The sequence below is a fragment of the Schistocerca gregaria genome, chromosome 3, assembly GCF_023897955.1.
Source record: "Schistocerca gregaria isolate iqSchGreg1 chromosome 3, iqSchGreg1.2, whole genome shotgun sequence".
In the NCBI taxonomy this organism is placed as follows: Eukaryota; Metazoa; Arthropoda; class Insecta; order Orthoptera; family Acrididae; genus Schistocerca; species Schistocerca gregaria.
The window spans coordinates 794,852,511-794,867,765 of NC_064922.1; the positions used below are offsets into that span (position 1 = coordinate 794,852,511).

At 52.0% G+C, this 15,255-nt stretch overlaps 22 non-coding genes across 22 annotated transcripts; all 22 read right to left on the minus strand.

Annotated features, from left to right (window-relative positions):
* Nucleotides 1–767: 767 nt before the first annotated feature.
* Nucleotides 768–849, minus strand: Trnas-aga (transfer RNA serine (anticodon AGA)). The gene has a single exon. It is a non-coding gene; the product is annotated as a tRNA-Ser (tRNA).
* A 145-nt stretch (nucleotides 850–994) lies between these two features.
* On the minus strand, nucleotides 995–1,067 carry Trnak-uuu (transfer RNA lysine (anticodon UUU)). The gene has a single exon. It is a non-coding gene; the product is annotated as a tRNA-Lys (tRNA).
* Nucleotides 1,068–1,737: 670 nt separating this feature from the next.
* On the minus strand, nucleotides 1,738–1,810 carry Trnam-cau (transfer RNA methionine (anticodon CAU)). Its single transcript has one exon. It is a non-coding gene; the product is annotated as a tRNA-Met (tRNA).
* A 960-nt stretch (nucleotides 1,811–2,770) lies between these two features.
* On the minus strand, nucleotides 2,771–2,852 carry Trnas-aga (transfer RNA serine (anticodon AGA)). Its single transcript has one exon. It is a non-coding gene; the product is annotated as a tRNA-Ser (tRNA).
* A 145-nt stretch (nucleotides 2,853–2,997) lies between these two features.
* On the minus strand, nucleotides 2,998–3,070 carry Trnak-uuu (transfer RNA lysine (anticodon UUU)). The gene has a single exon. It is a non-coding gene; the product is annotated as a tRNA-Lys (tRNA).
* A 670-nt stretch (nucleotides 3,071–3,740) lies between these two features.
* Nucleotides 3,741–3,813, minus strand: Trnam-cau (transfer RNA methionine (anticodon CAU)). The gene has a single exon. It is a non-coding gene; the product is annotated as a tRNA-Met (tRNA).
* Nucleotides 3,814–4,769: 956 nt separating this feature from the next.
* Nucleotides 4,770–4,851, minus strand: Trnas-aga (transfer RNA serine (anticodon AGA)). Its single transcript has one exon. It is a non-coding gene; the product is annotated as a tRNA-Ser (tRNA).
* A 145-nt stretch (nucleotides 4,852–4,996) lies between these two features.
* Nucleotides 4,997–5,069, minus strand: Trnak-uuu (transfer RNA lysine (anticodon UUU)). The gene has a single exon. It is a non-coding gene; the product is annotated as a tRNA-Lys (tRNA).
* A 670-nt stretch (nucleotides 5,070–5,739) lies between these two features.
* Trnam-cau (transfer RNA methionine (anticodon CAU)) lies at nucleotides 5,740–5,812 on the minus strand. Its single transcript has one exon. It is a non-coding gene; the product is annotated as a tRNA-Met (tRNA).
* Nucleotides 5,813–6,772: 960 nt separating this feature from the next.
* Trnas-aga (transfer RNA serine (anticodon AGA)) lies at nucleotides 6,773–6,854 on the minus strand. Its single transcript has one exon. It is a non-coding gene; the product is annotated as a tRNA-Ser (tRNA).
* Nucleotides 6,855–6,999: 145 nt separating this feature from the next.
* Trnak-uuu (transfer RNA lysine (anticodon UUU)) lies at nucleotides 7,000–7,072 on the minus strand. Its single transcript has one exon. It is a non-coding gene; the product is annotated as a tRNA-Lys (tRNA).
* A 670-nt stretch (nucleotides 7,073–7,742) lies between these two features.
* On the minus strand, nucleotides 7,743–7,815 carry Trnam-cau (transfer RNA methionine (anticodon CAU)). The gene has a single exon. It is a non-coding gene; the product is annotated as a tRNA-Met (tRNA).
* Nucleotides 7,816–8,848: 1,033 nt separating this feature from the next.
* Trnas-aga (transfer RNA serine (anticodon AGA)) lies at nucleotides 8,849–8,930 on the minus strand. The gene has a single exon. It is a non-coding gene; the product is annotated as a tRNA-Ser (tRNA).
* Nucleotides 8,931–9,075: 145 nt separating this feature from the next.
* Nucleotides 9,076–9,148, minus strand: Trnak-uuu (transfer RNA lysine (anticodon UUU)). The gene has a single exon. It is a non-coding gene; the product is annotated as a tRNA-Lys (tRNA).
* A 670-nt stretch (nucleotides 9,149–9,818) lies between these two features.
* Nucleotides 9,819–9,891, minus strand: Trnam-cau (transfer RNA methionine (anticodon CAU)). The gene has a single exon. It is a non-coding gene; the product is annotated as a tRNA-Met (tRNA).
* Nucleotides 9,892–10,924: 1,033 nt separating this feature from the next.
* Trnas-aga (transfer RNA serine (anticodon AGA)) lies at nucleotides 10,925–11,006 on the minus strand. The gene has a single exon. It is a non-coding gene; the product is annotated as a tRNA-Ser (tRNA).
* A 145-nt stretch (nucleotides 11,007–11,151) lies between these two features.
* Trnak-uuu (transfer RNA lysine (anticodon UUU)) lies at nucleotides 11,152–11,224 on the minus strand. The gene has a single exon. It is a non-coding gene; the product is annotated as a tRNA-Lys (tRNA).
* A 670-nt stretch (nucleotides 11,225–11,894) lies between these two features.
* Trnam-cau (transfer RNA methionine (anticodon CAU)) lies at nucleotides 11,895–11,967 on the minus strand. Its single transcript has one exon. It is a non-coding gene; the product is annotated as a tRNA-Met (tRNA).
* A 1,036-nt stretch (nucleotides 11,968–13,003) lies between these two features.
* Nucleotides 13,004–13,085, minus strand: Trnas-aga (transfer RNA serine (anticodon AGA)). The gene has a single exon. It is a non-coding gene; the product is annotated as a tRNA-Ser (tRNA).
* A 145-nt stretch (nucleotides 13,086–13,230) lies between these two features.
* Trnak-uuu (transfer RNA lysine (anticodon UUU)) lies at nucleotides 13,231–13,303 on the minus strand. The gene has a single exon. It is a non-coding gene; the product is annotated as a tRNA-Lys (tRNA).
* Nucleotides 13,304–13,973: 670 nt separating this feature from the next.
* On the minus strand, nucleotides 13,974–14,046 carry Trnam-cau (transfer RNA methionine (anticodon CAU)). The gene has a single exon. It is a non-coding gene; the product is annotated as a tRNA-Met (tRNA).
* A 1,033-nt stretch (nucleotides 14,047–15,079) lies between these two features.
* Nucleotides 15,080–15,161, minus strand: Trnas-aga (transfer RNA serine (anticodon AGA)). The gene has a single exon. It is a non-coding gene; the product is annotated as a tRNA-Ser (tRNA).
* Nucleotides 15,162–15,255: the final 94 nt, after the last annotated feature.

A 15,255-nucleotide genomic window follows, 5' to 3' on the forward strand; every position in this document is an offset into this window, starting at 1 on the left:
TGTTGCCACAAGAGCAAAATAATGCATCGACCGGGAATCGTGCCGGCATACCTTAAGATTATGAGACTTAGGCGCTGCCTACTGCACTACTGAGTCACAAACCACTCAACTACAGATGCTCGACAAGCTACCCGTGCTTTCCAAGCAGCTGTCGGCAGGGAAACTGGGATTGCCACCCAGCGACGTCGAAAAAGGGGCTAAACTCGCGAAGTCCCCCACTACACTGCCTTAAAACGACCGTTCATCACTATCGTGTGAGTAACCTTGCGTCAGCGGCGACGAGTCTTGCCCAAAGACGTAGCGTGCTTGGAGGCGCTGCCCGAATGCGTGTGGATGCACCCTCCTACCTCGTAATGCGCCTGCAGCTCCTATAGCCGTGGGCCGCCGTCGGCGGGCGGGAAGCCGACACAGCGCGGCGTTGCGAGCAGCGGCAGTGCGGTGGTGTTGTACTGTTGAGCATAGTTGCCTTCCAAGCAGTTGATCCGGGTACGATTCCCGGCCACCGCAAGTGGCGCTAACTTTTCCGTATCATTATGTGGGCTCCTGCTGTTAAATTAAGGTTTTCTTTTTTTTTTCGTCGTTGCACCATCCTGTAGTATGTCCCGACTTGTCCCGACTTTGCTCGGCTGACGCGAAAGCTGACGCTTGGAAATCGCCCTTATCTAAAGGACAGGCACTATAAACGGCTGTGAGAGGTGAGGTGTGGCGAGGTACCAAAACGCGATATTTTCTGCTTCTTCTTACAAAACAAGAAAAGAAAAATCGGACGCAGTCGGTAGGACTCGAACCTACGCTCCCAGAGGGAATCTGATTTCTAGTCAGACGCCTTAACCACTCGGCCACGACTGCTTGTCCAACAGGTGCCCCTCGAATCGTGAAAAACCCGACCGGTTGCGTCTGCGCAGAATGCCGACAGGAAACGTAAAACCGTGCACTGATTACGACAGGGCTACTATCGCTACGAGACGAGCCATTATGGAAGCGTTAAAATCTTCGCGCGGACAGGGACTGGAACCCTGGACCCTTAGGTTAAAAGCCTAATGCTCTACCGACTGAGCTATCCGGGCTTTCGCTTGTTGTGGTTGGAGCGGTTTCAAGCAACGTGATTAAGTGGAAGGTGTGTGTAGGCTTCTGGCGCTACTGGCGACTGCACCGACTACTCACTGACGCTGGTAGCAGCCCAACAGCGGACCAGTGCCTCTTCTCCCTTTATTCCGGTGCTGACAGTAACTGCATCACGTGCCTGCTTTCCCCGATTGCGTTCGGTTGAAGCCAAGGAAGAAGGGCGACCAACGACAGTTCGAAGACCAAAACATGGAGCGTTGTGTGCGCAAATAGTTCCGTTCCGGTACCGGGAATCGAAGCCGGACCTGTTGAGTGAAAGCCAGGTATCCTAGCCACTAGACCACACAGGACTTGCTCTACAGCGGTGAGATTTACTCCGTCTCTTATTGTATTTTGTGCTGAATCTGGACTCAGTGCTGTTCTCTGCTTGCGATCATATCCGCGCCTACAGACCGGCATGGCGCACAGTTCAAAATTGACTGTCCATTGCTGTGTGCATCGCATTTTGCTTGTAACACGGAGGAGAAATATCAAAGTTGTTACGTCGTCATAATTGGAAGTAAACATTTTGACGCTGAGGCGTGGACTCCGTGTGGATAACGGACAACAGTTAAGTTCGTTTCCTAGCAACAGCAACGCCCTTAATGCAGTCATGATGTGCAGAAAATTGAATGCCCCGGGTGAGGATCGAACTCACGACCTTAAGATTATGAGACTTACGCGCTGCCTACTGCGCTACCGAGGCACGCCGGAGACGACCTCGCAGGAAACTCGGTAAGTCTCACATATTAGAGATAGACAGTTTGCGCTTTCTGAAGAATCTGTTGTCTTGCTACACGTGCTGTCCCGACTCTCTAGATTAAACTGCAGCCGCAGCTATACAGCTATAAGGTCCTGAGGCTGACCCATCTCAAGCGAGCAATCCGCGCGGCAGCATTGTTGCCACAAGAGCAAAATAATGCATCGACCGGGAATCGTGCCGGCATACCTTAAGATTATGAGACTTAGGCGCTGCCTACTGCACTACTGAGTCACAAACCACTCAACTACAGATGCTCGACAAGCTACCCGTGCTTTCCAAGCAGCTGTCGGCAGGGAAACTGGGATTGCCACCCAGCGACGTCGAAAAAGGGGCTAAACTCGCGAAGTCCCCCACTACACTGCCTTAAAACGACCGTTCATCACTATCGTGTGAGTAACCTTGCGTCAGCGGCGACGAGTCTTGCCCAAAGACGTAGCGTGCTTGGAGGCGCTGCCCGAATGCGTGTGGATGCACCCTCCTACCTCGTAATGCGCCTGCAGCTCCTATAGCCGTGGGCCGCCGTCGGCGGGCGGGAAGCCGACACAGCGCGGCGTTGCGAGCAGCGGCAGTGCGGTGGTGTTGTACTGTTGAGCATAGTTGCCTTCCAAGCAGTTGATCCGGGTACGATTCCCGGCCACCGCAAGTGGCGCTAACTTTTCCGTATCATTATGTGGGCTCCTGCTGTTAAATTAAGGTTTTTTTTTTTTTTTTCGTCGTTGCACCATCCTGTAGTATGTCCCGACTTGTCCCGACTTTGCTCGGCTGACGCGAAAGCTGACGCTTGGAAATCGCCCTTATCTAAAGGACAGGCACTATAAACGGATGTGAGAGGTGAGGTGTGGCGAGGTACCAAAACGCGATATTTTCTGCTTCTTCTTCCAAAACAAGAAAAGAAAAATCCGACGCAGTCGGTAGGACTCGAACCTACGCTCCCAGAGGGAATCTGATTTCTAGTCAGACGCCTTAACAACTCGGCCACGACTGCTTGTCCAACAGGTGCCCCTCGAATCGTGAAAAACCCGACCGGTTGCGTCTGCGCAGAATGCCGACAGGAAACGTAAAACCGTGCACTGATTACGACAGGGCTACTATCGCTACGAGACGAGCCATTATGGAAGCGTTAAAATCTTCGCGCGGACAGGGACTCGAACCCTGGACCCTTAGGTTAAAAGCATAATGCTCTACCGACTGAGCTATCCGGGCTTTCGCTTGTTGTGGTTGGAGCGGTTTCAAGCAACGTGATTAAGTGGAAGGTGTGTGTAGGCTTCTGGCGCTACTGGCGACTGCACCGACTACTCACTGACGCTGGTAGCAGCCCAACAGCGGACCAGTGCCTCTTCTCCCTTTATTCCGGTGCTGACAGTAACTGCATCACGTGCCTGCTTTCCCCGATTGCGTTCGGTTGAAGCCAAGGAAGAAGGGCGACCAACGACAGTTCGAAGACCAAAACATGGAGCGTTGTGTGCGCAAATAGTTCCGTTCCGGTACCGGGAATCGAAGCCGGACCTGTTGAGTGAAAGCCAGGTATCCTAGCCACTAGACCACACAGGACTTGCTCTACAGCGGTGAGATTTACTCCGTCTCTTATTGTATTTTGTGCTGAATCTGGACTCAGTGCTGTTCTCTGCTTGCGATCATATCCGCGCCTACAGACCGGCATGGCGCACAGTTCAAAATTGACTGTCCATTGCTGTGTGCATCGCATTTTGCTTGTAACACGGAGGAGAAATATCAAAGTTGTTACGTCGTCATAATTGGAAGTAAACATTTTGACGCTGAGGCGTGGACTCCGTGTGGATAACGGACAACAGTTAAGTTCGTTTCCTAGCAACAGCAACGCCCTTAATGCAGTCATGATGTGCAGAAAATTGAATGCCCCGGGTGAGGATCGAACTCACGACCTTAAGATTATGAGACTTACGCGCTGCCTACTGCGCTACCGAGGCACGCCGGAGACGACCTCGCAGGAAACTCGGTAAGTCTCACATATTAGAGATAGACAGTTTGCGCTTTCTGAAGAATCTGTTGTCTTGCTACACGTGCTGTCCCGACTCTCTAGATTAAACTGCAGCCGCAGCTATACAGCTATAAGGTCCTGAGGCTGACCCATCTCAAGCGAGCAATCCGCGCGGCAGCATTGTTGCCACAAGAGCAAAATAATGCATCGACCGGGAATCGTGCCGGCATACCTTAAGATTATGAGACTTAGGCGCTGCCTACTGCACTACTGAGTCACAAACCACTCAACTACAGATGCTCGACAAGCTACCCGTGCTTTCCAAGCAGCTGTCGGCAGGGAAACTGGGATTGCCACCCAGCGACGTCGAAAAAGGGGCTAAACTCGCGAAGTCCCCCACTACACTGCCTTAAAACGACCGTTCATCACTATCGTGTGAGTAACCTTGCGTCAGCGGCGACGAGTCTTGCCCAAAGACGTAGCGTGCTTGGAGGCGCTGCCCGAATGCGTGTGGATGCACCCTCCTACCTCGTAATGCGCCTGCAGCTCCTATAGCCGTGGGCCGCCGTCGGCGGGCGGGAAGCCGACACAGCGCGGCGTTGCGAGCAGCGGCAGTGCGGTGGTGTTGTACTGTTGAGCATAGTTGCCTTCCAAGCAGTTGATCCGGGTACGATTCCCGGCCACCGCAAGTGGCGCTAACTTTTCCGTATCATTATGTGGGCTCCTGCTGTTAAATTAAGGTTTTTTTTTTTTCGTCGTTGCACCATCCTGTAGTATGTCCCGACTTGTCCCGACTTTGCTCGGCTGACGCGAAAGCTGACGCTTGGAAATCGCCCTTATCTAAAGGACAGGCACTATAAACGGATGTGAGAGGTGAGGTGTGGCGAGGTACCAAAACGCGATATTTTCTGCTTCTTCTTCCAAAACAAGAAAAGAAAAATCCGACGCAGTCGGTAGGACTCGAACCTACGCTCCCAGAGGGAATCTGATTTCTAGTCAGACACCTTAACCACTCGGCCACGACTGCTTGTCCAACAGGTGCCCCTCGAATCGTGAAAAACCCGACCGGTTGCGTCTGCGCAGAATGCCGACAGGAAACGTAAAACCGTGCACTGATTACGACAGGGCTACTATCGCTACGAGACGAGCCATTATGGAAGCGTTAAAATCTTCGCGCGGACAGGGACTCGAACCCTGGACCCTTAGGTTAAAAGCCTAATGCTCTACCGACTGAGCTATCCGGGCTTTCGCTTGTTGTGGTTGGAGCGGTTTCAAGCAACGTGATTAAGTGGAAGGTGTGTGTAGGCTTCTGGCGCTACTGGCGACTGCACCGACTACTCACTGACGCTGGTAGCAGCCCAACAGCGGACCAGTGCCTCTTCTCCCTTTATTCCGGTGCTGACAGTAACTGCATCACGTGCCTGCTTTCCCCGATTGCGTTCGGTTGAAGCCAAGGAAGAAGGGCGACCAACGACAGTTCGAAGACCAAAACATGGAGCGTTGTGTGCGCAAATAGTTCCGTTCCGGTACCGGGAATCGAAGCCGGACCTGTTGAGTGAAAGCCAGGTATCCTAGCCACTAGACCACACAGGACTTGCTCTACAGCGGTGAGATTTACTCCGTCTCTTATTGTATTTTGTGCTGAATCTGGACTCAGTGCTGTTCTCTGCTTGCGATCATATCCGCGCCTACAGACCGGCATGGCGCACAGTTCAAAATTGACTGTCCATTGCTGTGTGCATCGCATTTTGCTTGTAACACGGAGGAGAAATATCAAAGTTGTTACGTCGTCATAATTGGAAGTAAACATTTTGACGCTGAGGCGTGGACTCCGTGTGGATAACGGACAACAGTTAAGTTCGTTTCCTAGCAACAGCAACGCCCTTAATGCAGTCATGATGTGCAGAAAATTGAATGCCCCGGGTGAGGATCGAACTCACGACCTTAAGATTATGAGACTTACGCGCTGCCTACTGCGCTACCGAGGCACGCCGGAGACGACCTCGCAGGAAACTCGGTAAGTCTCACATATTAGAGATAGACAGTTTGCGCTTTCTGAAGAATCTGTTGTCTTGCTACACGTGCTGTCCCGACTCTCTAGATTAAACTGCAGCCGCAGCTATACAGCTATAAGGTCCTGAGGCTGACCCATCTCAAGCGAGCAATCCGCGCGGCAGCATTGTTGCCACAAGAGCAAAATAATGCATCGACCGGGAATCGTGCCGGCATACCTTAAGATTATGAGACTTAGGCGCTGCCTACTGCACTACTGAGTCACAAACCACTCAACTACAGATGCTCGACAAGCTACCCGTGCTTTCCAAGCAGCTGTCGGCAGGGAAACTGGGATTGCCACCCAGCGACGTCGAAAAAGGGGCTAAACTCGCGAAGTCCCCCACTACACTGCCTTAAAACGACCGTTCATCACTATCGTGTGAGTAACCTTGCGTCAGCGGCGACGAGTCTTGCCCAAAGACGTAGCGTGCTTGGAGGCGCTGCCCGAATGCGTGTGGATGCACCCTCCTACCTCGTAATGCGCCTGCAGCTCCTATAGCCGTGGGCCGCCGTCGGCGGGCGGGAAGCCGACACAGCGCGGCGTTGCGAGCAGCGGCAGTGCGGTGGTGTTGTACTGTTGAGCATAGTTGCCTTCCAAGCAGTTGATCCGGGTACGATTCCCGGCCACCGCAAGTGGCGCTAACTTTTCCGTATCATTATGTGGGCTCCTGCTGTTAAATTAAGGTTTTTTTTTTTTTTTTCGTCGTTGCACCATCCTGTAGTATGTCCCGACTTGTCCCGACTTTGCTCGGCTGACGCGAAAGCTGACGCTTGGAAATCGCCCTTATCTAAAGGACAGGCACTATAAACGGCTGTGAGAGCTGAGGTGTGGCGAGGTACCAAAACGCGATATTTTCTGCTTCTTCTTCCAAAACAATAAAAGAAATATCCGACGCAGTCGGTAGGACTCGAACCTACGCTCCCAGAGGGAATCTGATTTCTAGTCAGACACCTTAACCACTCGGCCACGACTGCTTGTCCAACAGGTGCCTCTCGAATCGTGAAAAACCCAACCGGTTGCGTCTGCGCAGAATGCCGACAGGAAACGTAAAACCGTGCACTGATTACGACAGGGCTACTATCGCTACGAGACGAGCCATTATGGAAGCGTTAAAATCTTCGCCCGGACAGGGACTCGAACCCTGGACCCTTAGATTAAAAGCCTAATGCTCTACCGACTGAGCTATCCGGGCTTTCGCTTGTTGTGGTTGGAGCGGTTTCAAGCAACGTGATTAAGTGGAAGGTGTGTGTAGGCTTCTGGCGCTACTGGCGACTGCACCGACTACTCACTGACGCTGGTAGCAGCCCAACAGCGGACCAGTGCCTCTTCTCCCTTTATTCCGGTGCTGACAGTAACTGCATCACGTGCCTGCTTTCCCCAATTGCGTTCGGATGAAGCCAAGGAAGAAGGGCGACCAACGACAGTTCGAAGACCAAAACATGGAGCGTTGTGTGCGCAAATAGTTCCGTTCCGGTACCGGGAATCGAAGCCGGACCTGTTGAGTGAAAGCCAGGTATCCTAGCCACTAGACCACACAGGACTTGCTCTACAGCGGTGAGATTTACTCCGTCTCTTATTGTATTTTGTGCTGAATCTGGACTCAGTGCTGTTCTCTGCTTGCGATCATATCCGCGCCTACAGACCGGCATGGCGCACAGTTCAAAATTGACTGTCCATTGCTGTGTGCATCGCATTTTGCTTGTAACACGGAGGAGAAGTATCAAAGTTGTTACGTCGTCATAATTGGAAGTAAACATTTTGACGCTGAGGCGTGGACTCCGTGTGGATAACGGACAACAGTTAAGTTCGTTCCCTAGCAACAGCAACGCCCTTAATGCAGCCATGATGTACAGAAAATTAAATGCCCCGGGTGAGGATCGAACTCTCGACCTTAAGATTATGAGACTTACGCGCTGCCTACTGCGCTACCGAGGCACGCCGCAGACGACCTCGAAGGAAACTCGCTAAGTCTCACATATTAGAGAAAGACAGTTTGCGCTTTCTGAAGGATCTATTGTCTTGCTACACGTACGAAACTCGGTAAGTCTCACATATTAGAGATAGACAGTTTGCGCTTTCTGAAGAATCTGTTGTCTTGCTACACGTGCTGTCCCGACTCTCTAGATTAAACTGCAGCCGCAGCTATACAGCTATAAGGTCCTGAGGCTGACCCATCTCAAGCGAGCAATCCGCGCGGCAGCATTGTTGCCACAAGAGCAAAATAATGCATCGACCGGGAATCGTGCCGGCATACCTTAAGATTATGAGACTTAGGCGCTGCCTACTGCACTACTGAGTCACAAACCACTCAACTACAGATGCTCGACAAGCTACCCGTGCTTTCCAAGCAGCTGTCGGCAGGGAAACTGGGATTGCCACCCAGCGACGTCGAAAAAGGGGCTAAACTCGCGAAGTCCCCCACTACACTGCCTTAAAACGACCGTTCATCACTATCGTGTGAGTAACCTTGCGTCAGCGGCGACGAGTCTTGCCCAAAGACGTAGCGTGCTTGGAGGCGCTGCCCGAATGCGTGTGGATGCACCCTCCTACCTCGTAATGCGCCTGCAGCTCCTATAGCCGTGGGCCGCCGTCGGCGGGCGGGAAGCCGACACAGCGCGGCGTTGCGAGCAGCGGCAGTGCGGTGGTGTTGTACTGTTGAGCATAGTTGCCTTCCAAGCAGTTGATCCGGGTACGATTCCCGGCCACCGCAAGTGGCGCTAATTTTTCCGTATCATTATGTGGGCTCCTGCTGTTAAATTAAGGTTTTTTTTTTTTTCGTCGTTGCACCATCCTGTAGTATGTCCCGACTTGTCCCGACTTTGCTCGGCTGAAGCGAAAGCTGACGCTTGGAAATCGCCCTTATCTAAAGGACAGGCACTATAAACGGCTTTGAGAGGTGAGGTGTGGCGAGGTACCAAAACGCGATATTTTCTGCTTCTTCTTCCAAAACAAGAAAAGAAAAATCCGACGCAGTCGGTAGGACTCGAACCTACGCTCCCAGAGGGAATCTGATTTCTAGTCAGACGCCTTAACCACTCGGCCACGACTGCTTGTCTAACAGGTGCCCCTCGAATCGTGAAAAACCCAACCGGTTGCGTCTGCGCAGAATGCCGACAGGAAACGTAAAACCGTGCACTGATTACGACAGGGCTACTATCGCTACGAGACGAGCCATTGTGGAAGCGTTAAAATCTTCGCCCGGACAGGGACTCGAACCCTGGACCCTTAGGTTAAAAGCCTAATGCTCTACCGACTGAGCTATCCGGGCTTTCGCTTGTTGTGGTTGGAGCGGTTTCAAGCAACGTGATTAAGTGGAAGGTGTGTGTAGGCTTCTGGCGCTACTGGCGACTGCACCGACTACTCACTGACGCTGGTAGCAGCCCAACAGCGGACCAGTGCCTCTTCTCCCTTTATTCCGGTGCTGACAGTAACTGCATCACGTGCCTGCTTTCCCCAATTGCGTTCGGATGAAGCCAAGGAAGAAGGGCGACCAACGACAGTTCGAAGACCAAAACATGGAGCGTTGTGTGCGCAAATAGTTCCGTTCCGGTACCGGGAATCGAAGCCGGACCTGTTGAGTGAAAGCCAGGTATCCTAGCCACTAGACCACACAGGACTTGCTCTACAGCGGTGAGATTTACTCCGTCTCTTATTGTATTTTGTGCTGAATCTGGACTCAGTGCTGTTCTCTGCTTGCGATCATATCCGCGCCTACAGACCGGCATGGCACACAGTTCAAAATTGACTGTCCATTGCTGTGTGCATCGCATTTTGCTTGTAACACGGAGGAGAAGTATCAAAGTTGTTACGTCGTCATAATTGGAAGTAAACATTTTGACGCTGAGGCGTGGACTCCGTGTGGATAACGGACAACAGTTAAGTTCGTTCCCTAGCAACAGCAACGCCCTTAATGCAGCCATGATGTACAGAAAATTAAATGCCCCGGGTGAGGATCGAACTCTCGACCTTAAGATTATGAGACTTACGCGCTGCCTACTGCGCTACCGAGGCACGCCGCAGACGACCTCGAAGGAAACTCGCTAAGTCTCACATATTAGAGAAAGACAGTTTGCGCTTTCTGAAGGATCTATTGTCTTGCTACACGTACGAAACTCGGTAAGTCTCACATATTAGAGATAGACAGTTTGCGCTTTCTGAAGAATCTGTTGTCTTGCTACACGTGCTGTCCCGACTCTCTAGATTAAACTGCAGCCGCAGCTATACAGCTATAAGGTCCTGAGGCTGACCCATCTCAAGCGAGCAATCCGCGCGGCAGCATTGTTGCCACAAGAGCAAAATAATGCATCGACCGGGAATCGTGCCGGCATACCTTAAGATTATGAGACTTAGGCGCTGCCTACTGCACTACTGAGTCACAAACCACTCAACTACAGATGCTCGACAAGCTACCCGTGCTTTCCAAGCAGCTGTCGGCAGGGAAACTGGGATTGCCACCCAGCGACGTCGAAAAAGGGGCTAAACTCGCGAAGTCCCCCACTACACTGCCTTAAAACGACCGTTCATCACTATCGTGTGAGTAACCTTGCGTCAGCGGCGACGAGTCTTGCCCAAAGACGTAGCGTGCTTGGAGGCGCTGCCCGAATGCGTGTGGATGCACCCTCCTACCTCGTAATGCGCCTGCAGCTCCTATAGCCGTGGGCCGCCGTCGGCGGGCGGGAAGCCGACACAGCGCGGCGTTGCGAGCAGCGGCAGTGCGGTGGTGTTGTACTGTTGAGCATAGTTGCCTTCCAAGCAGTTGATCCGGGTACGATTCCCGGCCACCGCAAGTGGCGCTAATTTTTCCGTATCATTATGTGGGCTCCTGCTGTTAAATTAAGGTTTTTTTTTTTTTCGTCGTTGCACCATCCTGTAGTATGTCCCGACTTGTCCCGACTTTGCTCGGCTGAAGCGAAAGCTGACGCTTGGAAATCGCCCTTATCTAAAGGACAGGCACTATAAACGGCTTTGAGAGGTGAGGTGTGGCGAGGTACCAAAACGCGATATTTTCTGCTTCTTCTTCCAAAACAAGAAAAGAAAAATCCGACGCAGTCGGTAGGACTCGAACCTACGCTCCCAGAGGGAATCTGATTTCTAGTCAGACGCCTTAACCACTCGGCCACGACTGCTTGTCTAACAGGTGCCCCTCGAATCGTGAAAAACCCAACCGGTTGCGTCTGCGCAGAATGCCGACAGGAAACGTAAAACCGTGCACTGATTACGACAGGGCTACTATCGCTACGAGACGAGCCATTATGGAAGCGTTAAAATCTTCGCCAGGACAGGGACTCGAACCCTGGACCCTTAGGTTAAAAGCCTAATGCTCTACCGACTGAGCTATCCGGGCTTTCGCTTGTTGTGGTTGGAGCGGTTTCAAGCAACGTGATTAAGTGGAAGGTGTGTGTAGGCTTCTGGCGCTACTGGCGACTGCACCGACTACTCACTGACGCTGGTAGCAGCCCAACAGCGGACCAGTGCCTCTTCTCCCTTTATTCCGGTGCTGACAGTAACTGCATCACGTGCCTGCTTTCCCCAATTGCGTTCGGATGAAGCCAAGGAAGAAGGGCGACCAACGACAGTTCGAAGACCAAAACATGGAGCGTTGTGTGCGCAAATAGTTCCGTTCCGGTACCGGGAATCGAAGCCGGACCTGTTGAGTGAAAGCCAGGTATCCTAGCCACTAGACCACACAGGACTTGCTCTACAGCGGTGAGATTTACTCCGTCTCTTATTGTATTTTGTGCTGAATCTGGACTCAGTGCTGTTCTCTGCTTGCGATCATATCCGCGCCTACAGACCGGCATGGCGCACAGTTCAAAATTGACTGTCCATTGCTGTGTGCATCGCATTTTGCTTGTAACACGGAGGAGAAGTATCAAAGTTGTTACGTCGTCATAATTGGAAGTAAACATTTTGACGCTGAGGCGTGGACTCCGTGTGGATAACGGACAACAGTTAAGTTCGTTCCCTAGCAACAGCAACGCCCTTAATGCAGCCATGATGTACAGAAAATTAAATGCCCCGGGTGAGGATCGAACTCTCGACCTTAAGATTATGAGACTTACGCGCTGCCTACTGCGCTACCGAGGCACGCCGCAGACGACCTCGAAGGAAACTCGCTAAGTCTCACATATTAGAGAAAGACAGTTTGCGCTTTCTGAAGGATCTATTGTCTTGCTACACGTACGAAACTCGGTAAGTCTCACATATTAGAGATAGACAGTTTGCGCTTTCTGAAGAATCTGTTGTCTTGCTACACGTGCTGTCCCGACTCTCTAGATTAAACTGCAGCCGCAGCTATACAGCTATAAGGTCCTGAGGCTGACCCATCTCAAGCGAGCAATCCGCGCGGCAGCATTGTTGCCACAAGAGCAAAATAATGCATCGACCGGGAATCGTGCCGGCATACCTTAAGATTATGAGACTTAGGCGCTGCCTACTGCACTACTGAGTCACAAACCACTCAACTACAGATGCTCGACAAGCTACCCGTGCTTTCCAAGCAGCTGTCGGCAGGGAAACTGGGATTGCCACCCAGCGACGTCGAAAAAGGGGCTAAACTCGCGAAGTCCCCCACTACACTGCCTTAAAACGACCGTTCATCACTATCGTGTGAGTAACCTTGCGTCAGCGGCGACGAGTCTTGCCCAAAGACGTAGCGTGCTTGGAGGCGCTGCCCGAATGCGTGTGGATGCACCCTCCTACCTCGTAATGCGCCTGCAGCTCCTATAGCCGTGGGCCGCCGTCGGCGGGCGGGAAGCCGACACAGCGCGGCGTTGCGAGCAGCGGCAGTGCGGTGGTGTTGTACTGTTGAGCATAGTTGCCTTCCAAGCAGTTGATCCGGGTACGATTCCCGGCCACCGCAAGTGGCGCTAACTTTTCCGTATCATTATGTGGGCTCCTGCTGTTAAATTAAGGTTTTTTTTTTTTTTTTCGTCGTTGCACCATCCTGTAGTATGTCCCGACTTGTCCCGACTTTGCTCGGCTGACGCGAAAGCTGACGCTTGGAAATCGCCCTTATCTAAAGGACAGGCACTATAAACGGCTGTGAGAGGTGAGGTGTGGCGAGGTACCAAAACGCGATATTTTCTGCTTCTTCTTCCAAAACAAGAAAAGAAATATCCGACGCAGTCGGTAGGACTCGAACCTACGCTCCCAGAGGGAATCTGATTTCTAGTCAGACACCTTAACCACTCGGCCACGACTGCTTGTCCAACAGGTGCCTCTCGAATCGTGAAAAACCCAACCGGTTGCGTCTGCGCAGAATGCCGACAGGAAACGTAAAACCGTGCACTGATTACGACAGGGCTACTATCGCTACGAGACAAGCCATTATGGAAGCGTTAAAATCTTCGCCCGGACAGGGACTCGAACCCTGGACCCTTAGATTAAAAGCCTAATGCTCTACCGACTGAGCTATCCGGGCTTTCGCTTGTTGTGGTTGGAGCGGTTTCAAGCAACGTGATTAAGTGGAAGGTGTGTGTAGGCTTCTGGCGCTACTGGCGACTGCACCGACTACTCACTGACGCTGGTAGCAGCCCAACAGCGGACCAGTGCCTCTTCTCCCTTTATTCCGGTGCTGACAGTAACTGCATCACGTGCCTGCTTTCCCCAATTGCGTTCGGATGAAGCCAAGGAAGAAGGGCGACCAACGACAGTTCGAAGACCAAAACATGGAGCGTTGTGTGCGCAAATAGTTCCGTTCCGGTACCGGGAATCGAAGCCGGACCTGTTGAGTGAAAGCCAGGTATCCTAGCCACTAGACCACACAGGACTTGCTCTACAGCGGTGAGATTTACTCCGTCTCTTATTGTATTTTGTGCTGAATCTGGACTCAGTGCTGTTCTCTGCTTGCGATCATATCCGCGCCTACAGACCGGCATGGCGCACAGTTCAAAATTGACTGTCCATTGCTGTGTGCATCGCATTTTGCTTGTAACACGGAGGAGAAGTATCAAAGTTGTTACGTCGTCATAATTGGAAGTAAACATTTTGACGCTGAGGCGTGGACTCCGTGTGGATAACGGACAACAGTTAAGTTCGTTCCCTAGCAACAGCAACGCCCTTAATGCAGCCATGATGTACAGAAAATTAAATGCCCCGGGTGAGGATCGAACTCTCGACCTTAAGATTATGAGACTTACGCGCTGCCTACTGCGCTACCGAGGCACGCCGCAGACGACCTCGAAGGAAACTCGCTAAGTCTCACATATTAGAGAAAGACAGTTTGCGCTTTCTGAAGGATCTATTGTCTTGCTACACGTACGAAACTCGGTAAGTCTCACATATTAGAGATAGACAGTTTGCGCTTTCTGAAGAATCTGTTGTCTTGCTACACGTGCTGTCCCGACTCTCTAGATTAAACTGCAGCCGCAGCTATACAGCTATAAGGTCCTGAGGCTGACCCATCTCAAGCGAGCAATCCGCGCGGCAGCATTGTTGCCACAAGAGCAAAATAATGCATCGACCGGGAATCGTGCCGGCATACCTTAAGATTATGAGACTTAGGCGCTGCCTACTGCACTACTGAGTCACAAACCACTCAACTACAGATGCTCGACAAGCTACCCGTGCTTTCCAAGCAGCTGTCGGCAGGGAAACTGGGATTGCCACCCAGCGACGTCGAAAAAGGGGCTAAACTCGCGAAGTCCCCCACTACACTGCCTTAAAACGACCGTTCATCACTATCGTGTGAGTAACCTTGCGTCAGCGGCGACGAGTCTTGCCCAAAGACGTAGCGTGCTTGGAGGCGCTGCCCGAATGCGTGTGGATGCACCCTCCTACCTCGTAATGCGCCTGCAGCTCCTATAGCCGTGGGCCGCCGTCGGCGGGCGGGAAGCCGACACAGCGCGGCGTTGCGAGCAGCGGCAGTGCGGTGGTGTTGTACTGTTGAGCATAGTTGCCTTCCAAGCAGTTGATCCGGGTACGATTCCCGGCCACCGCAAGTGGCGCTAATTTTTCCGTATCATTATGTGGGCTCCTGCTGTTAAATTAAGGTTTTTTTTTTTTTCGTCGTTGCACCATCCTGTAGTATGTCCCGACTTGTCCCGACTTTGCTCGGCTGAAGCGAAAGCTGACGCTTGGAAATCGCCCTTATCTAAAGGACAGGCACTATAAACGGCTGTGAGAGGTGAGGTGTGGCGAGGTACCAAAACGCGATATTTTCTGCTTCTTCTTCCAAAACAAGAAAAGAAAAATCCGACGCAGTCGGTAGGACTCGAACCTACGCTCCCAGAGGGAATCTGATTTCTAGTCAGACGCCTTAACCACTCGGCCACGACTGCTTGTCTAACAGGTGCCCCTCGAATCGTGAAAAACCCAACCGGTTGCGTCTGCGCAGAATGCCGACAGGAAACGTAAAACCGTGCACTGATTACG